We start from the raw sequence: 20,241 nt of genomic DNA on the forward strand, positions 1-20,241 counted from the left end.
ATGTACGTTAATGGGTTTCTTATTAACCATTTTGAGAAGCGTTGACCAAAGAAAAAAATTATCAGAAACACATCCTGTCTCTGTATAAGGTTCTAGGGTACCATTATCTTAAAATTTTGTGCATGGAAGCCGTCGGTGCAGTGGACATGGCTTGAATATTGTGTAACAAAACTGGATTCTCTCTTTCGATGATGCCCTGTGACATGTGTTTTTCCGTGTTGTTGTTTTTCTCTATCATTGCCAATTAGTTCATTTTACATTCTTCAGGCTATGACGTGTTGATCACGTGAAAAGTAATTAATCGCGACCTTTTGCGTTTAGGCTTTATTAGGCCAGGTTTCTGTGACATCGATAGTGCTAGCCCTTTTTTTTTTTTTTGAGTGCTCTCTGACTATTAGACAGGTACACTACTCTGAATACATGCAAAAAAAAATTCTTTGTTTCAAAGAATAATATGGTACTTAGATATAATGTCTGAGTGTTTTAAAAATGTCCGGTGTAGCTTCAAAAAATGAAGACTACTAAGCCCTAGCCCAAACGTCCTGCAGGATGACAGGACATGGCAGCGAGCTAGGGTTTGAACTCGGGACAATCGTGACGAAAGCTCGAAGCGCTCCACCAGGTACACCACCAGTCACGAGAATGTTAGCGTGGGGTGCGTAAGCTGGGCTTACTGGGAAGTACTAACTAGAGTCATCAATAGAGTATCAATAGAGTATCAATAGAGTATCAATAGAGTATCAATAGAGTATCAATACAGTATCAATATAGTATCAATAAAATATCAAGAGTATCAATATAGTATAAATAGAGTATCAATATATTATTAATATTAATTCAATCTAGTATCAATAGAGTATTAATAGAGTATCAATATGTTATTAATATAGTTTCAATATAGTGTCCATAAAGTATCAATTTAGTATCTACATAGTATCAATAATAATAATACTAATAAGGCTTGTCTCCGAGTCCGAAGATTAGTGAGGAATGCAATATTTCCCTTGTCTGCGCAGCCCCAGCTGTGACCTACATATTTTGCCACACACAGGGCAAGACTGTATCAGTATACTATCAATAAAGTATCGATATAGTTTCGATATAGTATCAATGTAGTATCAATGTAGTATGTATGTGTCATATTTCAAGACTCATTTTGAGTTTGAAACTTCAGTAACATTGAGCGAAAGAAAAAATATTATTTTATTCTAGAGTGTACCAGCATTGCAAAGATTAGAATTGGCTTTGATCCAGATTTATCAGCAATATAAATCAAAAGATACATAAGCGTGAACCTTTGGCTATAACTTCATTGGAATTCAGATCTTATAGTTTCATATTTGTCATTGGTCAATGTAATTATTTTAGTTCAAAGTATTGTGTATAGATCTTTCTACATCCAAGATGTTATGTTATTGTAAGAAAGACTGTAGATCTAGGTCCTAGGAGATAGTCATATATTTATTTGTATCTCCAAATTTGAAACTGGAAATTTGTAACTTTTTGAAAAGATATATACATTAGGGGTTAAGGGGGAATACTTTCACACTTATAAATTCACAAAGAGTACACTTTTTTTTCTTGGAAAAATAATTCTTTTAATTCAAAGTAAAATCTGTGTAGTTGTTTTTCTCTCTCTGAAAGGTCAAATAATTTTGTAGATCTGTGTGGTTTTTATCACCAAATAACTAACTAAATAAATTACTTAATTGTCTACTAGAACAGTACAACTGTAAAGGGCTAGAGAGAGTAGACAATCATATAGTCCCATTTGTATTTACATTTACTAATTACGCTTCACAGTTATATACACTGCGTATTTTCACTGATATAGCTGAACCCCACTGTTAAAATACATAATTTGTCAATTTAAAAAAGCGATAGATATAGATCTAGAAACTTAGCAAACTTTAAAGATTTATAACTGATTTTAAAATGACTAAAAATTTTAAAGTTTGCTAAATTCCTGGATCTTCCAAAGTGTGAATCTCAATACGTCGAAGTGCATTGGTTGTTATATTCTATGCATCTATGCCCATTTCTTCATATAATACACTTATATGTATCTAATACATATTGAGTAACGTGGGTTGATATCCCATGCAGAATATTTATGTGACTTTGTTTCAGTACATCTAGATCTATATCTAGATCCAAATAATATTTTTTTTTATGGACGTGTAAAAGAGTTGGAAATGGAGAGGATCACATGTTAAGCCCCACGTTTTTTTGACACATAAATGTATTTGAAAACTGAAACTAGTTTGTGTGTGTGTGTGTGTGTGCGTTCACCTGTATCCTTCTATGTGTGTGTGTGTGTGTGAGTACTGTACGAGTGTGTGTAAATAAAAGTCTGCAGTTTACATTTCCAGCATATAGTGTTTCCTCTTTTTCTGTAATTTCCAAGGGACACACATTCGAGACCAAAAGAAAATCCTCTGCCGAGGACAGACACAGGAGGCGAAAATAAAATCTTAATCGACCACTGGCGGGCAATGGTTAGGTGGAAAAATATGTAGGTCACAGCCCGGGCTTCGTAACTACGGGAAATACTGCATTTCTCATTAATCTTCGAACTCGAAGACAAGCCTTATTATTATTATTAATTTCCAAGATGTTTAAAAAATTTAGTGATGTAAAGTTTGGATTTTTAGTTATTGAGTTTCACCAACTCTGAATGTCCTTGGAGTTAGTGGAGCGTAACGACATTCGGGCTTTTGTTCGTGCTGCGTCTCGTAGGAGTTCCCTTTGGACTACCATACATCACTCGCTTACTTGACTCACTGTAATACAAAAGATAAGATAAAAAGACAAACTAAACTTAACTAGACTAAACTTACTTGACTCACTTGACATACTTATGTCACTAATCTTACTTCACTAATTTACTTCACTTACTTGACCTACTTATCTGATAACCTAATTCACTGTTTTACCTGAGTCGATTTCTTGAATTCATTATTTCATCTACATACATAGTTGGCATACTTCTCTGTCTAGCATTGCTTAACAAATGTATCAGACTTACTTGACCTGCATTTGTATAGATTACACTGCTATGAGCTTTTGTATAATTAAACTTGCAGTTAACTGACATAGAGCCTATTTAATTTTTATTTGTGCAAAACTAATTCCATAACAAAATACTAATTGCTAGAGTCTAGATACTTAGGTCAACGTTGGGTCAAGACAAGTCTGTTCTACTTTTACTAGTACTATCACATATATTTATAATAGCCTATCTTCTTAGGTTTGATTGAAATATAGATCATGTGAAACACAACTAATAAAGCTATTTGATGATTTTTTAAAAAGATTTAGATAATAGTGAGCAAATAGTTGCTATCTTATTAGATTTTTCCAAGGCTTTTGACAAAGTTCACCACCATAGTTGGCTTAAAAAATTAAAATATTTTGGTATTGATGGTGCATTCTGCGTTGTATCAGTGGATTAATGATTTTCTGATAGGGAAAGAATAAAACTATAATAATAAATGGCTCTAAATCAACACCAATAACAATAAACTCAGTTGTACCTTAAGGAACAGCCTTAGGTCCACTAATATTTTTAATTAATATAAATGATTTACCAAATTGCATTAGTTCAGGAACAAAAGTCAGATTATTCGCAGACGATTGCATAATATATAGAACAATAAAAACAACACAAGACACATATATATTTTATAAAGAGAATTAGATGAATTACAGAAATGGGAATCAAATTGGAGCATATCTTTCCATCTAGAAATATGTCAGTTGTTAAGAGTAACAAAATAACAAAAACAAATTAATTAAACTTATCTTATTTATGGTGAACCAGTAACACAGACTAAAAACGCAAAATACTTAGGTGTTTTAATAAATGAAAAACTGTCATGGAATCCCCAGATTGATGAAACTATTAAAAAAAATCAAACAAAGCATTAGGATTTATTAAAAGAAATTTCTATAAATCAAATAAAAACATAAAACTAGAATGTTATTTAACCTTGGTTAGGCCAATAATGGAATATACATACTCTGTTAGGGGCCCCTCAACTAAAGAAAACATTAAGAAACTGGAACAGACACAAAATAGAGCAGTGAGATTCATAACAAACGAATATTCAGACTTTACTAGAGTAACACCTTCAGTAGAATCACTAAATTTGGAAAGCCTTCAGGATAGAAGACTTAAAAGTAAAGTAGCAATAAGACATAAAACACTGAACCATAATCTTCAAATACAAAAACAAAATCTAATAAAATACTCATAAAGAAACAAAAATTCCTCGTCCCATATGCTAGGACAAATTTGTACAAATACTCCTTCTTCCCTAGTGCTATTAGAGCATGGAATGGGTTGCCTGAGTTAGCCAGGAAAACCAGTGACTTAGGAGAATTTAGGTCATTCGTTAATATGCATGACTAAATGCATGACGCGTAGGACGTATTCATCTTCTTTTTTGAGATAACGTATGTATTATATAAGATAAGATAAGGTTTAATTAGATCTATAGATTAAGCGAATTAAAACCAGATGACGAATTCGGTTGTAGTGTGGAGTGTGTTCATGAACAAATTCCATACATATTTGTCTTTTATATTAAAAGTTTGTGTTTTATTGTGGTTATATAGTATGGGCATAATTTTGTTTTTAGCTTTACCAAATCCTATGCTTTTTTTTAAATGTTGTTTTTCTGAACTCTTAAGATCGTCTTCAAAGATAATATTAATTCGACATTGCTGTTGAAAAAAACTATACCAGGAAACGTATGTCTTAAAGTAATTTTGAAGCAACAAAAAAAAAACTGTAAACGATTCTTCGACCCATTATATCGGATATATGGATCACACTTTACGACAGTACAATAAACAAAATAGTACATGTATATATAAATTGATAATTTCGGACAAGCCCCCCAAAAAAAAAAAAAAAAAGAAAAGAAAATGGCGACTAGTTTACTATGTGAGTTCTGTGCTAAACTCTGTGCCAGCCGGAAATGGATTAGCTGCGGTCTAGAACAAGATGAAGGTCAGTGATATTGTGTGTGTTTTCTTGTTTTCCATTTCTATTTTGTTTCGTAATTTCTTCTGATTAATAATTTGTTTTCTTCCCAATTAGTTGTTACAGAAGCTTGCAAGAAATTCAAAATATTTTGGCTATAGTTTTGATGTTAAGTCCATTTAAACATGTACAGTTACTCTGTAATTAGAGATATGTAGGTCTATAGGACATTCTTTAACTAGATCTAGTAAGATTCGTTCGGCATCATCTTGATTTTTTATTTCAAGATTATTTTAATAGGTTTGTTGTTAGTCTCTCAAAATACCCTCTGTGACTAGATGAAAACAGAACTAGATCTAGTCAACCTCTAATAATTATTCTTGATCAACCAACAAAGTATTGGCTGATGATTACATTATGCTCATGGATTTCCCTAGTATTTCACTTAAAAGTAATCTAGGGCAGATTTGATAAACAGCCCTGCACTAATCATCTATATACTTAAAGAGAGACCTATATGAAAAGTAGATTTGATTTTGATTTTAAATGTACAATAGATATGATAATTACTCCTCATTACTTTGTTTTACATTAATTTAAAACTTCACTAAGATGTTAAGTGAATTCGCATTAGTGGTGTTTTATATAGTGTCCAACTGAAGAAAATTATGAATTTATGATTTTATTTTCCTTTTTGAGGTTTGTTTTGAGTTTTGTCAAATGTGAATACAAAAAGTGTAAACTTTTTTTTTAACTTAACGGAGGAGAAGACATTTTAAAGTTGAACTTATTTTCTGTAGGAACCAGCTTAATTTTGTACCTTGCTTACAGGTCACTAGATGCTAATTGTGGACAGTCCTTCATTATGTCGATATCTGTTTTAAATAGTTCATATTACATTATATTTCTTTTATAATTATTTTGTGGCAAAAGCTAATCAATTTTAGCTCGTAATTTGGATTTATGTAGGAATGAATTTTTAACACCACCTTTTTAGAATAATTTAGAATGTTTGATTCTTTTGAATTTTCTTTAAAATGAATGTGTTACTTTTCATATTATTCTCATTGCTAATATTTTATATAGAAAACCCGCTGGCAGGAGAGTCATATTGAAAATAATAAACTAATCCCTGAAGAAGGAGATTTGTAACCCAGATAGTGAAAGTATAGATTAAATGTCACAAACAATGATTTTGCACAAAGATTCCTCAATATGGTTTCAATCCAATTGTCATCATCATCTGATTGCGAATAAATTGCTAAAGAGAAATATAATCATAATGAAAAGTAAAAACACTATAACTAAATTATTTATCTTATAGATGGTCGTAGCGAGTATTTTACTCTTAATAATTAAAGACTGGTGGATTTTTTTAGTTTCAGTTCCCCACTCCCCACTAAAAAAAAAAAACCCTGTATAATGTATATCTCCACACAAAGTTTGCTATACAATTTTAATGATAGGCTTGTAGATACTTGCAAAATGTTCCTGGACGTCTGTTTAGTTTTAGTGAATAAGACCTACATGGTGAGAACCTGCTGACTTATGTCAGTTCAAGATCAAGAATGTCTAGATCAAATTTAATTTTAGAAATATTCCGACAATTTATCGCGATCGAGCTAAAGCTTTCTCGGTGTGGCCAGTTGGCTAGTAGTTTCTTTCCAAAAGATTGACATCAACTGTATCATTTCTAGGAAAATCGTTAGAGCCGCTTTCGAGAACCTTGTCCGCCCAAGTTTCCACGAAGAAGTTGCAAACTAAGAAGTTGAATTGTAATTTCTAGTTTTAATTTGTAAAAAGTTATCATTAAACGCCCGTAGTAATGAAATTTTAATAACTTAGGAGCTTTGGATTTATTAAGAGAAATGTTTAATCAAAAAAGAGTATAAAATTAAAATGTTATTTGCCCTTGGTTTGGCCAATACTAAAATATGCCTCTTTTGTTTAGAACCCCTCAACTCGTGTCAACGTCAAGAACCTAGATCAGAAGCCGTGAGTTTTATAACAAGTTAATATTTATATTTGACTAGAGTAACATGGTTAGCAACATCTCTACACTAAGAGACACTTCAGGACAGAAGAATAATAAGTAAAGTAGCAACAATGCACAAAACACTGAACCATAATATACAAACAGAAAACACAGCCCTATAATTCAGTAAGAGTCAGTAAGACACAGTCGTGTATGTTCCAATATAGTTACAAATGCTAGGATGGCTTCCTGGTTGCGTGGATTGCGCTATGGACTGTCATTTCTATGGTCTTGATTGTCCCTGGTCGGAACCATTCCTGCTTAAGGTTTGGGCTTGGATGCAATAATTTTCATTTTCAAAGAAACATCCGAAACATATAAAAACAAACCAAATTTTTATAATTGCTTTTTCTTCCCTAGTGCTATTAGAGCATGGATCGGGTTGCCTTAATCAGCCATGAAAACCAATGACTAAGTAAGTTTAATTCTCTGATTACCATGCACGACTAGACTGATACATACATATATATATATATATATATATATATATATATATATATATATATATATATATATATATATATATATATATATATATATATATATAGGGCGAATTTTTTTTTTGGTGTAAGTTACAGCCCTATTTGAATAGACAAGATAAGAGTGAGGACTTGGTGAGATATATATGCCCTGATGCCCTGAATTAGAATTAGTGATTGTGGGGTGTGTGGCTGAGAGGCCAAAACTGTTTGGATACGGCTTGGACACATAACAAGGGAGCTCGAGTTCCAATACCCGACTCATGCAGAGTTGTCTTTTCTGAGCGTCAAAAGGCAGCACTGAAACCTTCACTCGGTTTTGCCCTCCCCCCTCCCCCTCCACTCAACTGTTCCACAAAAGAGATTAAACCCTACCCCAATGAACATGAAGTAGGTATGATAGATGCGCTTTTAAAAAAAAAAACAACATTTTTTGCTTATTGTTTCAAACCAAAAAGCTATTTAAAAAAAAAAAAAGACTTATGACGAATAGCTAAGGACTTAACATGTACACTTGAAATACAGGTTAAGTTTGATCTGGGCGTGACGCGTTTCTTTCTGTGGGACCCAAAAAGTGATTTCTTTCTTTGTTACAGGAGATTTCTCGTTTCAAGAAGACGGCGAAGAAGAAGTTGGTCACTAGGTAGGACTGTCCCTCTGTTTTCAGAATGTCTCGCTTTGGGCAGACGGGTGGACTCCGGGAGGACTTTGAGGATGCTCCCGGGCGTCGTAGTGGGGGCAATCGGGTAGAACAAACACCATGGGCAGACGAGCAGGCTAGGTGTCTCCGTGCGGAGATAGAAGGTTAAACGGGTGCAGGCGCGTGTGACGCACCAGTCCTTAACTTTCTTAATGTTTTTTTTTTCTTTATAGTTCAGATTTTAGAGGCGGGGCATGGGCTTTCATGTAGCTATGGATTGTATTAGATGCTTGGTATTCTGATTCATTATTATCTGTCGTTCTCATAGTGTTAAATTAAGCTGAATAATATAATAGTATTTACACGAAGGTACAAACACATAGACAACTAAATTTAAAACAAGTAATACATGAAAATTTTTTTTTCAACAAAACTTACATTAAATGTAGCTGTAACAATTAGTTTGGATCAATCCAGTAATTACATTTGTAATAGATCTAGACTAACAAAAATAAATCTTGCCATTACAAATATTTTTACCAATATTTTTTGTTTAGCGCAATATTATGCTTTAAGCTTTCTCAATACACTATGATCCTATCCCTTATCTGGACCAGTTGAAAAGGGGTGGGGTGAAAAGGGGTGGAGGAATTGAAAGGTTGTATTTGGGTGCTCCCTTTTTAAATGCATTTATATTTTTCTAAATAAGTGGAACGACCTAAATTCTAACTCGATGGTGAAAGCCTCCTAAATCCATCACACTAACCACTATGCGAGGGAAGAGTTTATGAAAATAGAAGGTTATATAGTTATCTACTGTTAGTTTCAACCATTTTTTTCTCCCACACCCAATCTCGGATCAAGCTAAACTTTTGCACAATTATTTCTTTTACCTGACTACACATGAATCAATTTTAAAAAAAGTACCCAATTAGCTAATTAACATTAATTAAGTATTTTGTTTGGTATCTCGAACAAGGGAAAGAAATTGTAATTGACTGAAGTGGTGGTTTAAGCTGCATTCATTTCGTTTATAGATTGCCGCTCTAAATTGAAAGAAACAATATATAGTCTAGTCATAAGTATCTCACTAGCGAAGTGGTTAGCACGTTGGCTTGAAGGTGTGAGCCACAAATACGAATCAAGGTCGTTCCCCACTTTGTTTTTTTCAATGCTTAAAAAAAAAAAGACTAAATGTGGCTCAACAAAAATGGCTAAGACGGATTTTAGAATGTATTTATAGAGATCGGGTCTCAGACAAGGAAATCCTGGGAGGCGACCTTATTGTTTAAAATAGTTACCAAAGAAGAATAGAAAGCAATGAAATGTGGCGGTACAGAAACGTAATTTATGTGAAAGATATGAAAATGAGGCTCGTGCCACAAGGTGTACAAGGGAGTACATTGTTAGCACAATGATGGTCCACTATTTCAATAGTATTTCACAGCGACTGCATTTCGTCAGATGTATATTTCGTTAGCATCTATCTATCTATCTATCTATCTATCTATCTATCTATCTATCTATCTATCTATCTATCTACCTATCTATCTATCTATCTATCTATCTATCTATCTATCTATCTATCTATCTTTCTATCTATCTATCTATCTATCTATCTATCTATCTATCTATCTATCTTTCTATCTATCTATCTATCTATCTATCTATCTATCTATCTATCTACCTACCTACCTACCTACCTACCTATCTATCTATCTATCTATCTATCTATCTATCTATCTATCTATCTATCTATCTATCTATCTATCTATCTTTCTATCTATCTATCTATCTATCTATCTATCTATCTATCTATCTATCTATCTTTCTATCTATCTATCTATCTATCTATCAGTCTGTCTCTCTGTCTATCTATCTTTACTATATTTGTCCGTCTTTCTTTATCTCCATTACACCTTTTAATCAACTATTGTAAATGTGTTAATTGTAAAAACGCAATTTCCTCCAATTTTATTATTAGCACCTACCCAATTCAGCTCATTTCCTTTAAAATCTGTCCATCTTGTCAGCGACTGCCTACCTCCCCCGTTTTAGTTCACTCCCCCTCCGCCTCTTCACACTGTCTAGCACGTTAGCGATTGGCGCGCTTGTTTTGTTAATACCCTTTGATATCAATCCCTGGAGATTTGTTTCCCTTTTGTCATGACAGACTAGGCCCAGGGACATAATGCCACTAGCTTTGGCTTTGGCCGTAAGTAGATCTATACATTGCTTAGAGGACCTTTTAATGGATTATCACCATTTTTTTTCCCAAATAAATAAGCTTTTTATCTGAACTGGAATTATTGAAGGGACCCTAAGATTGGTGCTGGATTGGGAAGGGGGGGGGGCCTTGCAGGGCTAACTAAAAGATATATGACGCTAAAACCACGCACTCCAATACCAAACAAAAAATGTTGTTGTTTTTTTCAAGCCAAGGGAAATAACAGATTACGATGTGATTCTATGTGTGTGTGTGTATTAGGGGGTAGGGGTGTTGAGAGAGAGGGGAGGGGGGGGGGAGGTGGACTAGAGTTAATGAAATAAAGAAACAGAAAAAGACGAATGTTGAAAGAGTAACTCCCCTTTGTTGATTTCCTTATCGGTAAAACTCTTTTTTAAAAAAAATTACGCGATGGGTTTTTTGTTGTGTCTGTTTCCTGTGTTTCAAATGTTCCTTAAGATTATTACGTCAAAATTAATATTTTGCACAGGAAAAAAAAGGTATTGGTGGCGGGCAGGATTTGAACTCAAAACGTATCACACGACCAGACAGTCTTCCCCAAGAGCATTTTAGGCACAATAGCATGGTCCTCGCCTTTTGGGTTCACATTGTTCAGTGTGGTCACAGGTCACCGTTGGGTTGTGGCCCCCAGACAACTTGTCTAACTAAAGACTGATTTTAGGATTTTTTCATAGAGATTGAAACGACGATGTAAATATTAACAAAACCATTATAATATTTTACAGCAGCGTCAGGGCCGGCTTTAATCCTTAAGCATAGGCTAACTATTGATGGGGTACTTTTGGACAAAAAGAATTAGATTATAGAAGTGCATGTTTCTAGTTAATTTTATTTTTTTCAGCTTTTTTTTTTGTTTCATTTGGGACCATCAAATTCACTTCGTCTAGGGCCTAGGGCCTTGAATCATCCGAGACCGGCTCTAGCAGCAATAGAAATGGTGTCGTTTTCAATTTCATATACATATACTTTAATTTGGTTACATTTAAATGAGCTGTCAATCAAATTAATTTAGACCAATAATGTTAAAAAATGTATTTTCTCCTCTGATTTAAAAGAATGCAGTTTCGACTTTATTTTGTTGCAGTACGTAAACGTGTGACAGTTAATCTGTTCAATATATTATACCTAGATCAGATGCGATTATTTTGAGGAACTAACATCAGCCATATTCTCGCATTAACTATGATTTCATTTGATTCAGAGCCCAGTGAGCAAGACTTTTACTTCTGCTTACTACATGAATAAAAATGAAATAAATAAATACACATCGTTAGTTGTCCTTCTACGTTGTTTGATGAAAGGTTCAGGATAACTGGTTGGATTTGTCGAGATTTTTAAAATAAAGTCAGTTATTTCCCTTGGCTTCCGAAGCTTAACTTAAGTAGGCGAAGACAGGACATTGTAAGAATGAAATTGTAGCTCCATTCCCTTCTCTCCATATATTTTTTTTTTAACTTTTATTCTCATAGGTCTTTGTCTTTTTTATATCAAAAAAAAAAAAGAAGAAAAAAACGAAGAACATACACGACAGCATTTGGTAATTTAAGACACTGCGACACGCATACATACTTATAAACAAACAAATAAGGAAGATTGGGTTTGCATGTCTTTAGGGGGAATAATAGATACACTCACAACATCGCTTTCCCTTTTTGAATATGTCGCCGTTATAAAATTATATAATATTAGGGCTATTTTTATATACAGCACTAAAGGTGCCAACGGGTGGACAATTAGTGACAAAAATCCTTCAAGGTGGAACTGTGTCAACTAAATTATACAAACTGCATTCTTGGTTTGGTTTTGTTTCATAAGTATTTAAGAATGTGTATGCTTTTTTAGCGGCCCCCGAGAGGAATATAGACTCTATTACTTTTGTGTGGTCCGTCCGTCCCGTCAAGGTCTCGTAAACTAGAAAAGATATTGAAAATCCGACATCATATTTTAGACCTTTCAAAGTTTTGATGCAACGACTGTTTTATTCTTTACTGAAAACGAAACAGTTTTTTTCATTAAAAAAAACACAGTTTTTACAAGTATTCACTATTAATAGTAACAAACAAGGGAGGCTATTTAGTAAGGGAGATGACTACTTACCATATATTTAACACATTAACGCAAACAGTTTTAGAGTTTTTGTGAAAAAAAATTTTTTTTTTTTAATGTATTGCTAAGTTATATAAGTTCTGTAATACTGATTACTACATTTACAAACAAAGATGTTAACTTTTTTAAAGAGAAAAAAAACTATTTAATATGCATATAAATGGAATATAATTTAAAACAACAATTAATTATTAGTAGTATCCACGTATTCATATTCCAGAGCCAAGGGCGATTGGGGCACACTCAAGATTAAATTTTATAACAATATTATACTTGTGCTAACTTTTTTTTGCGTAATTTTCAATGATACTTTTTCAGTGTCAGACTTTTCATCAGAAGGTCAGTGGTTCGAATTGCTAATCGCACGATAACTTTTTATTAATATATATTTCTAAAATAGTGTTTTTGACAAACTTTAATTTTGGTGATTTGATCTACATAAAAGTTGAAACGGAATTTATAACCACCATCCTAAGATGTGTTTTAACACTTGATTTAAAGAATGGATGGTGTTTGATCAACCATTTCGATTAAAATGCTGAAAAGTCGAAATAAAACTCTTATATTGTATGAAGGACTATTTTCTAAGGCGTAGAATTGTGGGTGTCCGGGGGGGGGGGAATAAGTGATATTGTTAATCGAATTCACTTTTTAAAAATATGTGTTTGAGTGAGAAGGTCGCGTCTTAAAGCAGGACATGCAATAAGATGCAACGGGTACCAGAGACTAAAATTCAAGTGTTTAGAGAGGGGTGGGGAGGAGGGTGGCGTGGCAAAAATAGGGAGAGGAGATATAGAGTTCACATACCAGACGTGAGTTTGGGAGGGCGATTTAAAGCGGGCCATTCCCATTAAAACATAACATACTCTACATTACACTGGCTGAAAGGGGGGTAGTTGAAGAGCGGGTACTTCAAAGTGCTCAAAAGTAAGGGTGCGGGGGGGGGGGAGAGAGTTAATGTCGAAATTTAACGTGAATATTTGTAGAATTCAATAAGTAATAAGAAAATAAGCAGATTAACTTCCGAAGTGGACGGGCAATGCTAGTATATTAGATTTATAGAATACATTGTATTATTACTAAGGCCTAATGCCCATACAACGTTTAATTAGATAAAACATTTGGCAAAACATTGTCGACTACACAAACCAAAACTTTTATCAGAAAGATATGCACACTGATTTACATTGAAATTAATTTTGTTTGAAAAAAAAAGAACAAAAAAAAAAAAAAAAAAAAAAAAAAAAAAAGAACAAAAAAAAAAAGAACAAAAAAAAAAGAACAAAAAAAAAAACATAGTATAAATCTTTAGCATAAAATTTGCAAAATTAATTTAGCGATTAAGTTACAAGAAATCACAAACTCTAAATCAGCCCCCCCGAACCTGTCCACTCAGGCAGGTAAACAGACGGGTTATAATATTTTCATGTCAATTTACTCAGCATAAATTAATATTCGTTATTTAATAGTGTAAGATACTGCTTATTAACCGTTGCTTTAAATTATATCCCACTTATTTAATACCCACCTACTAAATATTTTTTTTTTCAATATTATCAAATTACACATAAATGAAATAATATGACATGCATTTATTGATCTTTCTATTTCTTAGTCACATTATCCACATTTCATACATTTGTGACGATTTTCTGTATTTAGACTTGATAATTAACATGCTTTTATGCAAATAATATATTAGTGCTAATTGAAGAAGGTACAACACAGAAATTGTGACATAACTGCAAACGCTTAATCCAAAGTTGTGTAATTATACAGACATGTTTTGCTGCATCTGTATTAATAAGTTCAATAAACTATATCTGTCTCATAAACAACTTCAACTTTGACTCTCATTGGGATTTCTGGCAGGTGCATATGGAAGGTTAAGTAGATTTGGAAAGTTGGATGAAATTTTGGCCGCAAGCATTAGCCAATGTTCTTTCACAAAGTTATCATTTTATTTGTTTGTCAGGTTCAATATCATTTTCCTCATAGAGATATATATTGAAATATGTAAACATTATTTTTCTCCAATTTTGTTTGCCAATTTGATGTTTCATTTGGAAGGTTTGGATTTTTTTTTCAGACGCAAGGTAAATTGCAATTCATCCTTGCACTGACGCTTTTCATTGCTTTTTTTTATTTTAGTTAACATTGTCTTTTATATTAATATTCGACGAAACATCATATACTGAGTACCGAAAACTTTTGGTGACTCATTCTGTACCAAATATTGAAATCCAGATCAACATACTACCATATCTGTGCAGATACCACTGATATTATTCAAAGATATTTCAGACTTTTCCCAAAACGTGTGGTGGGGGGGGGGGGGGGAGGTACACTATAAATGAACCAACTTTCTGTTATACATTCACGCACTGTCGTAGTCGTTGGAAGTGGATTGCAAAAGAAAAAAACTCATTCCTAAAATATTGGGTAGCCATGACGACAAAGTTCGGTTGCTAGTTATCAAAATGACATTACAGTTCTTTCGGCTTCATCAATTCGACTTAAAGAACTTCGCTACAAATGACATACTGAAGTTTTTCAATTCCTGCTTAAACGAATCTGGCAGGCAGAGGAAACAGTGGTGCAGGTCTCACGAGAGTTTTGTTGTTTTATATGTTTCGGATGTTCTTTCAGAGTTGAATATAGTTTATTTCCTAGTCCAAACCTCCCGCAGGACGACGGGGGATGGGAGCTGGCAGGGTTTGAACCCTCGACAGTCGATAAATCCGAACGACAGTCCGCCGCGCAAACCGCACGGCCAGGCAGCCAGAGTGTCCAAGATCTGTGGGGAGATAACTGAATGGGCACTTCAGCTGCATGGGAGCTATCAGGCTATCAGTTCAACAACAGAGTCTCTTACCAGAGTACTACGGGAGGCCCACAACAGAGTCTCTTACCAGAGTACTACGGGAGGCCCACAACAGAGTCTCTTACCAGAGTACTACGGGAGGCCCACAACAGAGTCTCTTACCAGAGTACTACGGGAGGCCCACAACAGAGTCTCTTACCAGAGTACTACGGGAGGCCCACAACAGAGTCTCTTACCAGAGTACTACGGGAGGCCCACAACAGAGTCTCTTACCAGAGTACTACGGGAGGCCCACAACAGAGTCTCTTACCAGAGTACTACGGGAGGCCCACAACAGAGTCTCTTACCAGAGTACTACGGGAGGCCCACAACAGAGTCTCTTACCAGAGTACTACGGGAGGCCCACAACAGAGTCTCTTACCAGAGTACTACGGGAGGCCCATGCTTTCCTGCCCTACTACCATTGGGAGTTCATCCAAGGTTCATAAATTCCAATAAGTTATGCATTTCTATACAAGGTTTTTGTATTAAAATTTGGATGTATGGATGCACTGTTTGACCTTTTTCAAAACGTATATGTTTTGGCTTTACATGTTACAAATCTACAACTTCAGTTTTTGCATGAACAGTCGTAAATTTCACCACTATCTTACTAAATAAGTGTCTTATGAATGCTGACTTTTGACCTTTTTGATGACAGTCCAGAGCTTTACTACACGACAATGCGTAACGATACGTTATACATTAATGCGCATTAACTTAAACTATTAACTTAAACTGTTAACTTTATTTCTGCTGTCACAAAAAAAATGTTTGAAATTAATTCTGATTCAGTTGTCAGCAACATCTATCATCGAAAAACAATAAAAATTGTGTCAGGTTTTTACATGTTAGAAAAGGCAAAAAAAAAATCCATATTTATCGATGGTCTTATGCGACCCATGACAATATCTTAGTCGACCCCCAAGGGGGTCGCGATTCACAGGTTGAGAACCCCTGATCTAGAATCTAGATTGCTTTGGCCCTTTTAGCAAAATAAGAGTACAATTACAGAGGGTTGATTTTTATTTTTATTCTTGCTTTATAAACCTGTTTTACTACATAAAATAATCTTGTATAAAGTTACAGAAAGTTGATCATCTTGTTGGAGAGATAATACCATGTCTCAAATAATAAACGGTGTTTAAATTTAAGCAAACACTAATTTGACAAGTTTGTGTTCTTATATATAAACGCATCATTAATAGACAACAAAGTTTTATTACTTGAATTAATTAGTTTGGATCATTCATGAAACTGAATTCGTAAAAGATTTTTTTTTAAATGCGTATTTATAATCGTTTCTTTGAAAAGAATCCTAATGAAAGGATGCAGTTCGTTCGTTTGGCATGTGAGTACATGTATCTACAACATAGAACTAATGATAAATGATGAAGAAATACTGTACTATTGGCCTTTCACTAATTACATATTGTATTGTAATTGTTCTTTATGAAAGATTTCGCCTTTTAATGTTAACAAACGTAACTAGTGATTCAGAAACATTTTGCATAAAAATCAACTAACTAGAAGTAATAATTATAACTTACATAACTTACAAATAATAAAAACAAAATCTAATGAAATACTCAGAATGGCACAAAAGATAGAGAACAATTTCTTATTCCATACGCTAGAACAAATTCCTACAAATGCCATTAAAGAATGGAATGGGTTGCCTTAATCAGCCAGGAAAACCAACGACTTAGCAGAGTCAAAGTCATTGATTAACAAACATGAAATGCGTAGGACGTAATCTTCTTTTTTTTTTTTGAAGTAACTTCAGTAATATATAAGATAAGAAGATAAGATAATTTCTTATACGCTGGAGTCGGGAAGTAACTATAAATTAAGGAGAAGCAGAACACTTGCAATAACTAAATAGTTGCTTAGACGGTCACTGACGGATTCAGTCACGGAATTTGTCGCTTTGCACTAATAATATTTTGTATCTTCTCTCCCGATGCGCGGTCTGAATGCTGAAGCCAAATTGAGGTTCTTTTGAGAACAAGGTGTGTTTTTTTTTTAACCACGGGTTTTTCCACGGCCACCAGATGTATATGCACATTAGCCGATTGTAAAAAAAAAAATGAATACATCATCGTCAGACGTTCTGAATGCTGATTGACCGAACTAACAGTATAGCACATTCACTAGTTCAATCAAGACAAATAGTTATAGCAGGTCTTAGCACTGACCTGCGACGTCGGACCTTGAGTAGACCAATAGCTCGTTGCACCGCCACAGGTCGTGACGTCAGAAACAGTTGACATGTAAGAGGTTTTTAAGAGAATGGGATATTGTTACTTTGGAGATTAAAATGTTTGGGGATGTCTTGTATTCGTCTCCAAAAATAGTGTACGAATATGAAATAAAATACCGATGGCTGGCAGTGGCATTCAGAACTGTGTTCAAGCAAGGATTCGTGAAAAATATCCAAAAGCAGACTTTGTTACGCATCTTACAGACTTAACCTTGTTATCAATAACCTAAATGGCGTTTCAGATATACGTAATGGTGTTAGTTGTTTGTGTCATCAAGAAGACTATTTCTTATAGAACAGTCCCAAACGAAAACTTTGGTGCTTACACAATATACTTATAAATACGAATCCATTCACGCTTTAAGTCACAACTTTAAGAAGATCTTTCAATGTTTTGCGTATTTTAAAATAACGGCTGCGTAAAACCAGACAAATAAGTAATTAGTGCCTGCTTCTTGCGTGCTTCTGATTTGTCTTTTCATTGTCGTCAATCATTCATCTGTTCTTGAACCAGTTTCCCTGATGTTGTAGTCTGCCCAATTTATCATAAAAGCCGCCCAACAGCACATCAGCAATCTCATTGACATAATCAAACTAACTGACCATGCTGAGGAACACTTCAGGGAAGCCATCCCGAGTAAGGCGAGACTGCTGGCAGACAAACATTGTATTGAGCTGGTGCTGCCTAAAATTTGCAGTCGACAGATTTTTTTCTCCCCCCTCGAAATTTTTTTTTATATGTATTTATGTGTGTGTGTGTGTGTACATAATCTTTATTGCATTCTGACCCTTCATTCTTTCGGAAGACGTTTATTGTGCCCTAGAATAGGTTCTTCCATGAGTTAGTGGAAAAATAGTAGATTCCCCGCCAATACTAGCAAGGGGGTCTGGGGGAGCACTAGGAGCTTCCCTAGCGTGGGGCGGAGCCCCGCCGCCAAGCACTATTTCTGATATTGAAAGCCAAGAAAATGCATATTCTGAGGTATCTACAGTGCATTTTCCTGCTATTAAAAAGTTTTATTTCAAAAACCTAATGTGCTATTCTTACTGACTTAGACCCTACCGCGCCGTTCGGAGCATTTGACGTCAAACTGTTTCCATAAAAATCTGTCACTGGTAATGTTTGAAGCCTCTTCCCACCTGCCAGGAGGACCTCAATGAATGAGTGGCGTCAAGTTGTACTAGGATATCATTGCAAATCTTCTTATGCGTAATTCATTTTGTCGGAGAACATGTCCCGCAAACCTCATGCGTCGCTCTGTCACAATCTTACTAAAGGGTCGACTCCTAGTTCGGCATAGGATTTCCTTGATTTAGACCCGATCTCTATAACTGACTCCTAAAATCTGTCTTAGCCATCTTTGTTGAGCCACTTTTAGTGTTTTTCAATTTCGGCAGATGACTATTCACTGCAGTTTATTAAGGGAGCCCCGCCACTGGTAAAAATGTGTAACCTCTCTTGAATACGCTCTTGGAATTAAATGTCTGTAGTTTGTGTTACGTCTTCATATTGGATGAGACTCTTTAGACATGAAAACGACAAATCACAGTTTATAAATACTTTAATCTTTATTAATACTGAAAACACTTTCTTGTTCATATTCCTCCATTTTTATTCTTCCTTCCTTTCAACACGCAATCGCACCATTTCACATTCACACTAAGATGCGCACGTAACACCCCCCCCCCTGTTTAACAAGTTCGATGCACATCGAACGTCCAAAATACAAATCACTGAATATATTATCAGACTATTCCAAGTTAAAAAAATCGGTAACATATAAAACCATAATGTAATAACTAAACAAAATCAAACACAATGTCATGTTAATACCAATACAATCCCAGCATGAAATAACAATTATATTCATCACAATAATAACTGTTATTATGAGCAATTGAAACCACTTCTGTTAACATTTATCTATAAGTAATCATATTTCTATCAATACAACTCCCCACTCATAATTGTATGCCTGTACAAAACACCATCATTCCAGTCGTAATCAAATAGTTAACAAACAAAGTCTATCTTGCTCCATGCATATTGTAACAACAATATTCAATTCATTACACATATATTTATTCATTGTAGAATAGAACAATAAATAAGGTCCATCATTCCTACCTTTTCTAATCATATCTATATAATTCTAACATTATTGACATGCCATCCTTTCCGCTTCCCTCCTTTGCAATGATGTCCCATTGTGATTCTACTACCTAATGATCTAGCTGTACTGTTTTCTAGGCTGCTAATATCCCTCTCTTTTCTCGTATACGCCTCTTCACCATTGTACCTTGAATCCTTAATTCTAATTAATTGTTGACACTGTCTTCTAATATGCCCCCTTTTCCCACAATTAAAGCATAAGATGTATGGATTTGTACTTCTATATGTGGGCTTATATCGCTTTCCCTGTACCACTGATTGCCTTACTTTACTTTGATTTGGACCCATTCTTATTGCATTGCTTTCTACCTTATCTGTTAATTCTTTCTTCTCGTGCTCTCTGCTACCCATGTCATCTGATGTATGAGATCTTATGTCTTCTTCCACATCCCCATTTCTACCTCGCGTAGACTTTATCCCATAATATTTCTTCCAATTCTCAAT

At 34.4% G+C, this 20,241-nt stretch overlaps 1 protein-coding gene across 1 annotated transcript in view; it reads left to right on the plus strand.

Annotated features, from left to right (window-relative positions):
* Positions 1 to 4,701: 4,701 nt before the first annotated feature.
* Positions 4,702 to 20,241, plus strand: part of LOC106057252 (protein Wnt-1-like) — an 81,707-nt gene continuing 66,167 nt past the window's right edge. Inside the window, exon 1 of the mRNA XM_056014575.1 lies at positions 4,702 to 5,017. The gene's annotated coding sequence lies outside the window, so the exon portion shown is untranslated. The remainder of the gene's footprint in view (positions 5,018 to 20,241) is intronic.

This window comes from Biomphalaria glabrata, chromosome 16, assembly GCF_947242115.1.
Source record: "Biomphalaria glabrata chromosome 16, xgBioGlab47.1, whole genome shotgun sequence".
Lineage (NCBI taxonomy): Eukaryota > Metazoa > Mollusca > Gastropoda > Planorbidae > Biomphalaria > Biomphalaria glabrata.